General features: G+C 46.2%; 1 non-coding gene across 1 annotated transcript; it reads left to right on the top strand.

Moving 5' to 3' along the window:
* Window positions 1–858: 858 nt before the first annotated feature.
* On the top strand, window positions 859–931 carry Trnav-cac (transfer RNA valine (anticodon CAC)). Its single transcript has one exon. It is a non-coding gene; the product is annotated as a tRNA-Val (tRNA).
* Window positions 932–11,631: the final 10,700 nt, after the last annotated feature.

Genomic DNA, 11,631 nt, shown 5'->3' with positions numbered 1-11,631 from the left:
CCGCGCGAGCGCGAAAGAAATATTTGTCGCGACGTTTACGTGTGTGATTCGCCGTGTTTGTAAGGCGTATTGAGATTCGGAGTTAACCGGTGTTTGATTTGAGCGCAGTTTGGTTGACGGGAAAGTGGAAAGCTCACAAAAGCTTCAGCTTCCCCGAGTATGTAGGTTTTTTTTTAATGAAACCTGCGGTAAAAAATGGCGTTTTTATATCGCTTATACCGGCTGGATCGAATAAATAATTTCTCGGTGTAGATCTGGTTTACTTGTAGACTTTCCAAAAATAATTTGCAATTACGGGACACGTTCTAGTAGTAATTAGAGATTTTAAGTAGGTAGATTGAGCAAGGTATAATCTGCGCATAATACAGAAATATAGTATTAGTGTGTTTTCTTAGGTTTATAATAGTCGACACATTCGACGGAACAACTAGTTGACGAAGCAATCGTCAGATTAACTTGAATATTAACGGATCAATATTAATACAAATTCTGTCACGACTTCGTAGTAAATATTTTTATACGCGTCGTAAACGAACGTATTTCCCACCGTATTTTTTACCACCCGTCAATTATAATTCATATCAATTTATTCAAGTGACAGTTTACATTTTTACCATTTTGTGTGAAATAATATCCATTCATCAACGTCGTTCATACTTTCATACGCACGGTTGGAAAAATTGTTTAATTCGACTCCTAGCGGCTTGTCGCATTCCTCGCGTAAATATTATTGAAACTAACGAGTACGCGTTGAAAAGTGTTTGATTATGTGTTGGATAGAAACAATTTATACTCACAAGGGTTTCGCAATTTATACTTAGAATGCTCTGTAGTAGAATATGAAAGTTTCGAATCACAGTTTTCGTAGTGTAGTGGTTATCACGTGTGCTTCACACGCACAAGGTCCCCGGTTCGATCCCGGGCGAAAACAATCTTTTTTCATATCCCAAAATTAACATTTTTGTCTTAATTTGATAAATTCCGTGCTTGGAATACTTTCGGTGATAATATTCTCGGCCACAATATTTTATGCAAAATAATTTCTCAAGAATCGGAGATTTGGTGTTCGAATACTTTTTGGATCTGCTGTACTTCTTGTATCGGCTTCATTGCCGATAACCTTTGACAGAGGAACGTTCCGTGTTCGCTGACATCTACGGACCAATACAAATTGCGTAATCTCGACCCAAATGGCCTAACGCAGTTATCCTGGAATTATACAACCTAATCCAGATCTAACTCTACTAACCCAACCCTGATCCAATCTAGACCATTTAACGAACCTGCACGGCAGAATACTGGCTCAACACGGACACACACATACAAACACACACACACACACTCTCTCTAGCCTACTAACTCATCTAACAAAGACCTAACCCAATCTAAACCATTTAACGAACCTTAACCACTGGATACAAGCTTAACACGTATCTCGAACCCTGCTGATTCGCCTAACACAATCTGAGGTACCTAATTTGGTAGAACAGTACTAACATTTCTAACGTGCCGAATCTGTACGACCATACTTTTCTGCTTAACGACGCGACGGTGAACATAAAGATGTTCACATCCTTCGAGTCTCAATTTCTCCCTCTCTCTCTTCTGAACATGGTGCATTACCAAGCACAATATTGATCTACCGTATCATGATTCATCATCAGAATCTATTTACTGAAACTCTGAGTGCACACCGTACTCCCGACGTTGGGATAGGCAACTCTGCTTGACGTTTCAACTCGGATTAGTGATAGCAAAGTAATCGGCTCTCCTTGTTTTATTTACTCAGCACGCGCGGGCTTCGGTTTATTTCATATGAAAAATGAACCCGCCGGTTTACATTTCGCGTCAGATCCGTAACAAAGCATCTCGCTCGAAGAAATTCATTCCGCGAAATACGCGAAATTAGTATGCATAATTTCAACCGCGCGAGACTTTGTTTAAACTCAGGATCTTGTCGACTTATAGGCAATACCGCTTTGAAGATATAACGAATATATATTTATATAAATTTCTTAAGCTTCTTAGAGCTCTCTGGAAGTAAGGTTAAAAAACATACACTGTTTACTCTACATATGTCCCAAATGGCTAGCCGATAAAAGTCCCAGAACTATCCCCACTGTCGCAGGGTGTACCCCGTTAGAGGTCATGAACCTAGGCCTCTAGAGCTTCGCTGAATAGTATCTCCTATACGATATATGTCCTCGGCTAGACCCCGGCTTTGGACATAGATCGAGTAAATACTGTAATCGCCGTTTAAAGAGACTCCTGGCCGATATATGTCCCTGGCTAGACCCGTGTTTTGGACATACATCGAGAAAAACTGTTGGGCATTAATGAAGGTAACTCCCACATCTCAATGAAAAAGATAATTAACAAAAAAACATATTACAGCAATGTATGTCCCTCTGGAAACCGTGCAGCATTTGTTTGCAAAATTTGTTCCAACGACAAACAACTTATTCGTCGTGTTACGAGACTCTGCTTTCAGTAGACGCAGGAAGTAGAATTGGTTAGCCATGATCAGACACGCCAGACGATTCCCATCCAACAGTCGCATTTTCAAACTCGTTTTTCTCAAAAACGAAGCTTCGAACGAGAAAATGTTATAGCAAATTATTTTCTCATTTTTCCATGTATAATCACCCCCTGCCCGTTTGCACTGCGATTTCCGCCCCTATATCTTGCCAGATAAACTTTAACTCGTAGAAAAGTAAGTATAAGCTATAACCTGTGGAAAAATGTGACGACCATACCCCCGGCGGTCCCTATTGTTTCTTGCGCACGCACAGCATCTCGAATATCAATAGTTCCATGTCACGGGGTCAGAAGTGGTTCGGCGCGAGCGAGGTTTAATTGATCCCTGTATTCGAGACTCGGCCGGTTGTCTCATTTCGAAGAGTGTCGGGATAAATCGACTCGGGAGGTTGAAAAGAAACTCTCCCATTAGCGGATCGGGAGGTTCGGGGCGGACACATTGCAAATTGCAATAACTCACCGGCGCCCCTTGACCGGCTCCGAACTACTTCGGCGTTGAATCTAGTTCAGGAACTTCATCAGTCTTCAATTATACATTCTCGCGGGTGCGCTGCCGCGGCGCGGCGTCGTGCAGAGTCGCGCAGCCGGCGCGGCGAAGAAAAGAAAAGATCCAGGGACGGCGCGGCGGGCACGCGAAGACCATAACTAGAAAAAGAGTAAGAGAAGAGGCAGCGATTCGAGGCATCCTTAACCTCCGGCGTACGTGTGTCGGGTGCGAGAAGACTTTCTGGTCGGCTAGTTGGTATCACCTGGTCCAACGTCTTGCGCCACAATGTGGCGGTAATTCAACTTTGTACCTGACTTACGTGCACGGCGCATACTAATGGCCCGCGAGGAAATACATCAGGCAAAGCGGCCGCGCCACACCGGTGCCTGGGAAAGATGGAGGAGCCCGTGGGAAGGGCGCGACCTTAAAACAGTTCGCCGGAACAATGGCGAAGCCGGTGTCAATCAGGTCAGGAAACGGTGCAACCGGCGCAGTATTATATTCAACCATGACGTCCCATCGCTGATACATGCCACCATACAGAGAGCCTTCGTTCCCTTTCATCTGGCAGTCAGTTGTCTCGTCCCCTTCTCACTCACACACACACTCTCTCTCTCCCTTTCTCTCTCCGTCCCTCTCCCTCCATCCCTTTCCATCTATCTGTCCCTCACGCTCCGGCTGGCAATGCAATTTCAAATTAATTATGCATCGAACTACACTGGCTGTAGGCAGGCGTCGAGTAATATTCCGGCAGTTCACGCCTTCGTGGCCGAAAGAGGCAGCTAATAAACCGGCATCAATTAGCCGACACGCTATACCTCAGCTGGTACACGATATCTGCGGTATTCTGAATTAGGCCTGCCCTTGCGAACAGAGGCAGCCTCTGTGCTCCCGTTAATTGCTCCCAGCCGAGCCTCAATTTTGACGCGTTTTGGCGAATCAATGTCGATAGAATGATAGCCTGACATCCGATTACGAAATACCGGGATATCAACTATTTCGCGTCGAAGTACGTAGTCGATCGTGTCAAATTTGCGGCCTCCGATTTCCCGTTCGGTTCGCGGTTAATTAATTAATTATACTTTCATCTTTCCGCTCGGCTCGCCGGCGCGTTTCCCGCCACAGTTTCATCTCGGCGTTGCGTGACCGGCAATAATTGTATATACGATACAAGACCCGTGTCCGTGACATATATCGAGAATTCACTGCATACCCCGTGGGGCAGCATAAACTCTAGAGCTGTAGGGCCTCTGTAGGGCTTCACTGTCCTTCTCAATGTTCGGCGTGGATCCAAGTAATATCTCCTGCTCGATACATGTCCCTCCCAAGACCCGTGTTCGTGACATATATCGAGAATTCTCTGCATACCCCGTGGGGGGCCATGAACTCTAGAGCTCTAGGGCCTCTAGGGCTCCACTATCCCTTTCTACGTTCGGCGTGAATCCAAATAGTATCTCCTGCGCGATACATGTCCCTGCCAAGACCCGTGTTCGTGACATATATCGAGAATTCTTTGCATACCCCGTGGGGGGTCATGAACTCTAGAGCTCTAGGGCCTATAGGGCTCCACTATCCCTTTCTACGTTCGGCGTGAATCCAAATAGTATCTCCTGCGCGATACATGTCCCTGCCAAGACCCGTGTTCGTGACATATATCGAGAATTCTCTGCATACCCCGTGGGGGGCCATGAACTCTAGAGCTCTAGGGCCTCTAGGGCTTCACTGTCCCTTTCTACGTTCGGCGTGGATCCAAGTAATATCTCCTGCTCGATACATGTCCCTCCCAAGACCCGTGTTCGTGACATACATCGAGAATTCTCTGTATACCCCGTGGGGGCCATGAACTCTAGAACTCGAGGGCCTCTAGGGCTTCACTATACTTTTCTACGTTCGGCGTGGATCCAAATAGATTCAAAAGACCCATGTTTTGGACATATATCGAGTAAACACTGTACTCGCATATGTGCATTATTTCGAATACTTGCACTCGTGGGGATTTCATTCAACATTTAAGGTTTCAGCAAGCTCCAGTAAGCCTCCTTGGTTAATCGGGTTTGAGTTAGGGTTGGAATCGAGAATAAAAGCCGAGCAAAATTTCGCGATTCTGGACCTTGGACGGAGAGTTGAATTTTTCGAGCAGCGACTGTATATCAACCGCGGAGGAATCAATGTTCAATAAACTGCGCGGCGAATATAATGTTTATGAATCATGTGCCCGAACGTAGCGATAACGCGTTATTTACCTGGATAGCAGGAGGCGCGGTCTGAATTCGAAACCGGCGAAAATATCGCAGATAAAGCAAACTCCATGGTGTTTTCGTAAAATACGAGAGAGGGTTCGGAATGTCCTACCGGTTTCTTCTTCGAGGGCCGAACGAAATCGGCGGTCGCGGCACCGCATTATTATCGCGAACTTTTAAAATTTACACACCGGTACGGTAACAAACGGGTATCGTATGCGCGTTGCGCTCTCTCTCTCTCTCTCTCTCTCTCTCTCTCTCTCTCTCTCTCTCTCTCTCGTCATTTAATAGTATACGTGGACGTAGGCAATAACGGGCGGCGATGAATCAAAAGGCAAATAGATACGCGAGCGACAAGAAATAAAGGGGTAATAATCGTAAAACATGTAAGAGTCAACCGTGAAATACATTTAGAACGAAATCAAGCGGTATAACGGGGAGGATCAATTCTGCGTGACTACGTACCCTCGAGGAAGGAGCATTTCATGCTAGCTAACTCGTAAAATAACTCCAAACAAGTTCTGATAAATTGTAGCCGTCACAGCACGTGCGAAGCGTTCTCCATTAGTTACAACGTTTCCCGCCAGAATGTGCGCCTGTCTTTTCGTGAAACACATGCTCTTGCTGCTATCAGACGTCAAAATTTGTTGCACACGTGCTGCCAACTATTGGCCAACGCGATATATTCCATTAATAAATTTATTCCACGGATAGACTCTCTCCGAGACCGCGCGGAATATGACTAAGGTGTACGCTGTTCGTACAAACGAAAATTTTATTTTGAAGCAGGAACGAATTTTTAGAAATATCTACGTTTTGTAGAATAAAGGAAAACTACGAAAGAGAGAAACTGGCTGGACAAAAGCGAGTTTAATTTGTACGATTTTGTAATTGCAATTTTGGTATTCTAACATTTTGTTGGTTATATTGCTTTGTAGGACCTCTAGACAGCGGATTTTATGCATTTATGACAAAAATGAATAGGTGTAATTCGAAAGAATGAGATTACAAGAGGAATTTCAAAATACTGTCACAATTATTTTGGACCTATTAAACATATGCGGGGTGTGGCCGGGAAGGGTGTGCAGGGGATGATTCTACATATAAAACTAAGTCGAGAAAAAGGAATAACATTTTTTCGTTTGACGCCTGGTTTTCGAGAAAATCGAGTTTAAAGATCCTCTCGGTTTCGCGTGCTTTAGTATACGCAGGAAGTAGAATTGGTCGGTCATTGGTCAGACGCGTCAGACAGTTCCTAGCTAATAACATGCGTATTAGCTGCATTTTCAAAATCGGTTTTCTCGGAAACGAAGCGTCGAACGAAAAATTGTTATTCCTTTTTTTCGACTTAGTTTTATATGTAGAATCATCCCCTGTACCACCCGTCCAGCCACCCCTGTATTAAGAAAGAAAACCGGGTGGAAAATTTTTATTTTGCATAAAGATCCGCTGTTTGCTTATAGCCTGTTTGCTACACTTGCAATTAACCCCACATACTGTGAATTCTTAACATTTCGAAATTTCCTGTTAACTTAATTCTTCAAATTTCGAGGTACTGAAAACTGTAAAAGAATCTGACAATCACGTGCCGTTCTTTCCGTGGAATCAAATCATCGAATGCACAAAGTAATACGCGATCCCCGGGGGTATATTGCGCACCCTTCGGGCACGAGACCGCTTTGTTGAGCTCTTGTCGATTCTTTTCGTGCCTTTTCGAGTTCTCGAGTCTTATTTCGATTTTCATTACCTTCGAGGGCGGTACCCGTGGGAAATATATGACCCGCCGCTCGCTAATACTTCACGTGAAGTAGCGTGGGTGAGGATCGTTTATCTAGGAATGCAGCTAATCCATCGGTCGACGGCACGAAAATAAAATATGTTTCGTGAAAGCATGATGAATCTGGGAAAGTGTTTATCTTAATACATCACGACTTCCCTAAAGTTGCCTATTTCTTGAACGCCCTCGGACATCCCGTTAACCTTCCCAGCTGTTTCTCAACTTCCAACCTGCTCGATCCACGTTGATCTTTTATCTTTCCAGTCAAAATTGATTTATCACTACTTTTCACTTTTTTCTTACTTCCTAGTAATTTGTTTGTTTTTAACACTAGAACTAACGAATAACAAATGCGACTGATCTGCTTTGTAATACAGTGTTTACTCGATACATGTCCAAGATACGGGTCTAGCCAGGGACATGTTTCGGACAGGAAATATTCAAGGTTCAAGGCTCCTCACAGGATATAGCAGTGGGGATAGTTCCGGGACTTTTATCGCCCAGGCATTTGGGACATATATAGAGTAACTTCGATTCCACATACACACGTGATCAGTCGTTAATTTTTGTGATTGCCGTACGAATTTTTAGTCCGCAGTTGCGTGATATTAATCGACTAATAATGTTCATACTAAAACGGTATTTGCAGGATAAAACGTATCAACTTTTTTTTTCTTTGGTCCGTTATACAATGAGGGTGAGTTGCGCACATTTCGGACATTAAACCGCTTTTCATGTGGTATAAGCGGTGAGAAGAATAGATTGTACATGGAAACGCGGGCACAATGACACGAAATTCAATCTACCGAATGGGATCTATTGTTTTATGAGCCACGAAAATAAAATTCTGGAATGAATACGCTTCCGTGTAGAGAAAAAAACATGAATGGTATTATAGAACGAGCCTCGTTTTGTTCGGATTTTGGGTGTGGAAGAAAATGCAAATCAATCGCAATAGTTCATATTGGAGGCAATTTTACGGGCAGACATAACTCGTTATGATGTCACTAAAACTATATTAACATTAGCATCAATTTAGTACAACAGTTCCGTCAAGATTCGAGGAGCTTCGTTTCGTCCCACCCCCAAGTTTCCCCTCCGTCCCAAAAAAATACGTAACCTGATGTATATGACATACTCTAATTTTTAATCACTACTTCGAGAGCAGAACAAAAATTCTACCGCACAATTTGCATATTAAGTAACATAACAATTTTACTAACTTCCGGTTACACTAACCCTCAAATCCACCACCCCTCAAATACTGCACGTTGTAAATACTAAATTCATTTCAAAAGAAAAACTGTTCTGAAGTAATCTCTTATTTGTTCAATAATAGGTCTACCCAGGGACATATATCGGCTAGGAGATACTATTCAGAGACAGCAAAGCTCCAGAGGCGTCGGTTCGTGTCCCCCCATGGGGTATACCCCGCGGCAGTGGGGATACTTCTGGGACACTTACCTGCTAGGCATTTGTGACATGTATCGAGTGAACACTGTACCACGCATACGCGATATCTTTTCGCCAGTGTACACGTTGTCTAGGAACGTGGATCTCCTCGGAGACGTATAGTGACCCATAAAGCGGTTTTTCCGAGACTATCATCCTCGGTCGTCTCGTTCGCGAGGTGTCATTATCCTTCGCCTCGTTAAAAGTGCGCGAACTCGTAGCCGCGGCGCATGCCAATGTCCCGGCAGGTTTACGGTGTGCGGTGCCTCGATAAACGTCGCGGGGGGAAGAGTATTAAATTTCAGTCTAACTTATTAAAATATTTATTGCCCCGTGACTTTATTCGAACGCGTTTATTAGAAAGTCCTCCCGGCGTGTAAATTCCGACGGTGTAAATTGACTTGTTCGTTAGTCGAGAGAAGTCTGGCCACGGGAAGTGAACAACATGCTTGACCGCCCGGTCCGGCCCGGCCCGGCCCGACTACGGAATAGTGGCTGCACGAGATCGAACACGACAGACGGCGGACAATACATCAATAGACACCGGCTCCCGGGAAACTGGAAAGCATCAAATCGTTGAATGGCGGGTTAGTCCGCACGGTAATTTCGATTCGGCGACGAACTTGTTGGTTTCTGCACCCATAAACCACCTCTCCCGACTCCCCCACTTCCTCCCCCTGGACTGGTGACGGTCACGGAGGGTGATGGCGATACCATGGAACAATGTATCCTGCGGGCAATGACGTGCCCTGCGTCCTGAGGTCGCTGTTATGTGATCCTGTCGGCGCGCAGAGGATTAACGATGCTGCCCGGCCTACGGGAACGGATTTTACTCGAACGTGTGAGAACAAGGACACACGGCGGCCGGACCGACGCCGCCGGTGCATAGGTCATGTGCTAGTTCATGATGAAATTGCTGTAGCGGTTGCCCCGTAGCCGAGGGAAACGGTGATCTCGCGAACGACGCCGCCAGCTTTGTGGGGAAACGCTTCTGTGCAGACTTTCCGGGCTGCAGAGTCGTCCGGTTCGATACCTCTTCCGTAATCCGGTTGCCAGCCGACGCGTGGACGTTTCGACGTTGCGATTCCATATCCTCCGAAGAAATCCATTCTCAATGGTTTGCGAGCAGGGAACCTTCATTTTTACTTTTTCCGTGTTTACATACGTCCCAAACAGGCCAAAAGTCCCAGAACTGTCTCCACAACCTCGGGGTATACCCCGTGAGGGTCCAAGAAGCTCCAGAGACCTCCGGTCAAGAATCTCCTACCCGATACTTGTCCCCGGCTAGACCCACGTTTTGGACATAGATCGAGTAAACAGTCACGAGATCGTTCCGCCGCGTCGGTAGGTTAAACACTGAAGGAACACTGATAAGCATTCCACGAACACCCTGAAAATACGCCGGCCGCAATCACCGGTAGTGTTGCAACGAGATTTTTGATCAGCTCATCCCGCCGCAAACGAACTCGCAGTTTCCGGTGGATTCGTCGATTGGTGAACTCTCTCGCGACGTCGAACAGCTCACCTAACTATGATGGAATTGCTCTCGTCACCGGTCGACGACAGTGGCCGAAGAACGAGGGACAGGAGGTAGAGCGAAGCGGTGGCGAGGCGAATTGTGTGACCAAGAGATCGAAGTACAATGAACAAACACGATTGGAAGGGTGCGGGAATGGTGGAGCGCAACCTGAATGTGGGAAAGAGAGAAGGGGGAACGAGGGAGAGAGTGAGAGAGGAGGTGGAAGAGAGTGAAGCTGAATATAAAGAGGATGGGAACGAGATGGATATATCTGGTTGTAGCAGAGAACTGAGCCGCGTGGGACAAGAGTGCTGTTCACTCTTGTCCCGGTGTCCACGCGCGTGCACAGAAACTCTCTGTCCGTCGCAGGGACTATCACCGATGCATCAGGACTCTCTCACCTGCGTCGTCCTCCCGTTCTCACCCGTTCGTAAAGCGTCGTCTCACACCTTGGTCCGCCGTCGGCGCTAACCTCGTCTTTCTCTACTGTTCTCACCCTCCGGCGGGGCCCCTCTTCTCTCGTACAGGCTCATTCACCGGAGCACTTCAATTTGCATTACGTCCGACCGCGCATAGTCGAAGGATCAATTAAATTTCTATTAAGCCGAGCGGCAGCCTTTTCCGAGCCCGGCGGGTACTCGCCGAGCCGAGCCGAGCCGAGTCGAGTCGAGCCGCGCCGCGCCGTGCCACGGCACCCAACGCACGCGCCATTTATCGAATGAATTATTTGCTTTGTCTCGAGTGCCGGGCGCGCCCGGGGAATTATTTATTTTCCGAGCTCAAAGTGTGAATCGCCGGAGATTGTTTTCGACCGTAAGTGGAAATCCGGGGGACAACGAGCCGGATAATCGGAGACGACCATCCGATATCGCCGGGGATGTTTGTGATTCGGTGTACAACCCAACCACCGATTTCCACTCGTTGCACTTGTATTGGGTTTTTATTCCATTAGCGGTTATCCGAGACCCGGCCGATTTCTCTCGTTTTCAATGAAAGATATCGACTTTTCGGCGGCGCTCATAAACAGAATAATGAAATTAATTAACGACGCACCGTGCGGCGAATTGTCGACGTTACACGCGCACAGAACCCGTTCGCGATTTTTACCGATCTCCAGATTCTAACGTGCTTCTCGATCTCGGTCTTCCTCGGAATTCGTTGCAAATTCGCTGTTCGCGTGGGGATACCTTAGAAACAAGAGGAACAGTCTTGCACAGGAAAACTATTCAAAAAGCGTCACAGAGTCGCGTCACAAATCGCACAATTTTCGGCACAAACGGGTTCAGCCTTGAAAATCATGGTGCGAAATACACCTCTCTGTAAATTCCACGGGGATATTCGCGTCTTATTTACGCTCTGTACACCGAGCAGAATTTATTCCGAGAGGGTTGGGGCGAACCCGAGGAAAAAATCAGAACGAAGAAAAGGAGATCGCTCGAGAATCTAACAAGTTCGACGGGCGCCGAACCGGGAACAAATTTTAATTCCGTTTTCGCTGTGCACGCATTTCATTGGCTTCCCGGGAAACTCGGCTCCGCTCATCACGCTCCCCGAAGATTTTCAGTTAAGCACATTCTCATTTGCGGGAAAATTATTCGATGTTAATCCCCCTCCCCGT

Source organism: Halictus rubicundus, chromosome 18 (assembly GCF_050948215.1).
Source record: "Halictus rubicundus isolate RS-2024b chromosome 18, iyHalRubi1_principal, whole genome shotgun sequence".
In the NCBI taxonomy this organism is placed as follows: domain Eukaryota; kingdom Metazoa; phylum Arthropoda; class Insecta; order Hymenoptera; family Halictidae; genus Halictus; species Halictus rubicundus.
Note: the sequence above shows the minus strand (reverse complement) of the source record. Positions and strands in the feature narration are given on the sequence as shown.